The sequence below is a fragment of the Zingiber officinale genome, chromosome 1A (genome assembly GCF_018446385.1).
Source record: "Zingiber officinale cultivar Zhangliang chromosome 1A, Zo_v1.1, whole genome shotgun sequence".
In the NCBI taxonomy this organism is placed as follows: Eukaryota; Viridiplantae; Streptophyta; class Magnoliopsida; order Zingiberales; family Zingiberaceae; genus Zingiber; species Zingiber officinale.
Window position 1 is genome coordinate 18,314,778 of NC_055987.1, and position 3,449 is coordinate 18,318,226.

Consider the following 3,449-nt stretch of genomic DNA (forward strand, 5'->3'; position numbering starts at 1 on the left):
TTCATATTTTTCACTATGGACGAAATTTTCACGTCCATAATATCGAGACTAGAGTTAGACTCTATCTCTTTAAAATAAATTTATCCCGGACATGGTACTCATGGAACACGACGATCGTCTCTCAAGATACAACGGCTTTATCTTACGATAGCGGTACTGTAAATTGCAAGACTTCCGAATCGAAGAAGTTTCTCGAACTCTCCAATGCAAGTATGGAATGCAATGTTTACTTTGCTTGGAAGGAATTGAGTGAGTGAAATGAAGAGGTGAGAGACATTATTTATACTTAATGAAGGGGTATAAGAATCTCTTGGTTCAATTAGATCTCATTCATGCATTCATTTTGAATTGAATGATGCAAATAGCATCTTTTTCTAATGCTATGTTTACTCTAGAGTGTGGATGAGGAAAAGAAAGGAATCAATGATAGAAAGTTATCGTTGGAGGAAGAGAAAAGAAAGGGTGAAGAAATCTTTTCCTTTGCACCCTTGTTTACCTTGATAGAGGAAGGTGAATACTTGTGATGTAATTTTGTAAATAAAAAAGGATGCATGCGTCATTTTTTTGATACATAGTGTAATTTTGTGAGTTAAAAAGGCTACATGTGTCATTTTTTTTGGTATATGGTGTAATTTTGTGAATGCAAAATGGGTACATGCGTCATTTTTTTTCCATCCGCTGCTTTCCGTCCGATTTTGAGGTGATCGATTTTGGCTCCAAAATTATCCGATGATGGATTGCGTTACTTTTCCTTCGGAAAATTTTAATGAAGTAAACGACGGAAACTTTTCTATCGTGGAAACTTTTCCTTAATTTTGCTTTCCACTCTCCCAAGTAAACAGAGCCTAAGAGACACATCACCTCTTCGTTAGATGCCACCCTTTGGAAATCAATGAATGAGATTTAGCCATCTAAAGGGTACTTAAACCTTTCAAGTTGAATGATCAAGATTTGTCAATCTTGATCCAACGATTAAGATATAATTTCTCATTTATATTAAATTTCCAACACTAGCGTGGTGGTATAGCTCGACCGAATAGTTCAACCGATTGAACCTCTTGTGCGCTCGGATCCTGAGTCCTCCCAACTCGATGGAATCCCGAGCCATCCTAGTTCAATTCAGAATAAAGTAGTACACTCGTATGACTCGACCAAATAATCTAGCCGATCAGACCTCTTGTCCAATCAGATCTTGAGTCATCCCAACTCGATGGAATCCTGAATCATCTTAGTTCAATTAAGAACCGAGTAGCATGCATATGACTTGGCTAAATAGTCCAGCTGATTAGACCTTTTGCCTGCTAGGATCCCTGATCCTCTCAGCCCAATGAAATTTTGAACTGAGTCTTCTTGGCTCTACTGAATGCCTTGCCCAAGCAGACGCCGAGTCTTTAAGAACACCGAGTACTCAAAGGGGTTGAGTCCTCAGAATGGTTAACACTCCTTAGCTAACTTGACCCCGTTCGAGTACAAAGTCCGACTGGACGTTGGAGGGGACTTGATCAGCCTACCAGCAAAGCGTAGTAAGGGCTTATCAGCTCAACAACCTAATACTCCTTTTTGACGTCTTTTGTAACCGTTGTCAGAACATGAATGGAATATTTCCTGTGCAATCTATAAGGCGGAAGCTTCTATCTTGCAAAGCATAGAAGTGGTAGATCTCATTTGGGAAAGACTGTCGTGTGTCAGATTGTTGGGTCTTATTTTAGCAATACATTGATATTCGTGCGGAGAAAACAAATAACACTATATAAGGCGTCTCCTTTCAAAGGCACCGATACACTATGCTATGAGAGTTCACTCTTCAATGCCACTGTTCTTAACTCCCTTCTTTAGCTCTTTGTCCGACTTGAGCATTGGAGTGTCTGCATCAAGACCCCTCCTTGGCTTAGTTATTGACGTTTTCTTCTCCCAGATCTTTTTTTTGACATGCAGGATCGATTTGCACCAGGTTCCTTCTTCTCGGAGTCTTCTCACAGTCAACATCAAAACCAATTAGCCAGTACATTATCTTCTCCGATTTCAAACGAGATTAGAGGGGTTAAACAAAGTATATTGGAATAAAGTTTATGTGACATGCTATTAAACCTCAGAAAATGATGATTGAATGCAGAATGAGGGGTTGAACAAATTTATATACTGAGATTCACAGGCTTGTTGTCCTCATCTTGTGTGCAATAAATTAGTACTGCAACTTATTTACGTCCAGTTGAACTTATATTCCCACAAAATATTTCTTTAGAATTGGTGGATAATTAGGACATCATTCAGCTAGCATCTAAATTTTAGGTACTAAATTGGCACTAGAAGTGGGATTTACATGTGCAATATCAAACAAGAAGTGGGCTTGGGATCTTTTGCATTTTAGTCTATCTATTGGCTATCTAGGTATGGTCTGTGTTTAATTATTTCTTTGGTTTGATTTAAGCCAGATGTCCAAGAAAGACAGACAAGTGAAATCTGGCAACAGACGAATTTTTAGGCACTAGAATAATTTGTCACAGCATTGGAGAACATCACAAATTACAGATGTGAAGATCCTTAATTCCTTATCAGTTATGTACGTGACGTCATAAAAGAATGTAAAAAAAGAGTTTGTTTTATATAAATTTTAGTTATAGATACCATCATGCAACTGTGTCAAGATGGCCGAGTTGGTCTAAGGCGCTAGTTTCAGGTACTAGTCCGAAAGGGCATGGGTTCGAATCCCATTCTTGACAATTAAAATTTTTGTAAAGGATACACATTCTTCTGCTCTTTTGTTGTTTGCTTATATTTGCACCGACTTTGTTGAAATTTTATCTTTTATGGGCAACAACCAAAGTGATCTTGGAAAGGTAAATCATCATCATCTATCAATTAAATTTTTTGCTAATTAAAATTTGTTGCTAGAATATACTTTTTATGTTTATTCTAAATACAAACTTCCTTTGTTGGTTCTTAATTTTGCTAGCATTACTTTTGCAGAGATTTGATTGGAATTTCAAGATTCTATTTCTTTAGATTGAGGATTAATTTATACAATGAGAAATAATTTCATATTAATATTCCGTGGCACGACAATGATAAATAAAAAACAGTTGTAAATCAAGCATTCTTTTGAAAAATAAAAAAGAGGGACACTACTTCGCATAATAAATCGGAATCTAAACCTACTCTGTAAGCATTCTGATGCTCTGGATTCTTACAGGCAAGAAGATGCTGAATTTCAGCCGCTGGTTACAGCCAGTTGACAAGACAAAGCTTGAAACGAAATGAGCCAATCAATCCTACAGATTTAGAAGAAGACAAGGCCACAAGCTAAGTGATCTTGGAAAGGCCAACCGCCATCTATCAAATACCAATCTAGCTATGGATGATGACAGAGTTAAGATAGAACCATCATTTTTTTTATTCATATAATAACTAGTAAACCAGATGCACCTTTAAGCAAGAAAAGACTGGCCGCT

General features: G+C 37.1%; 1 non-coding gene across 1 annotated transcript; it reads left to right on the forward strand.

Moving 5' to 3' along the window:
• The first annotated feature begins 2,639 nt into the window (after window positions 1–2,639).
• TRNAL-CAG lies at window positions 2,640–2,720 on the forward strand. The gene has a single exon. It is a non-coding gene; the product is annotated as a tRNA-Leu (tRNA).
• Window positions 2,721–3,449: the final 729 nt, after the last annotated feature.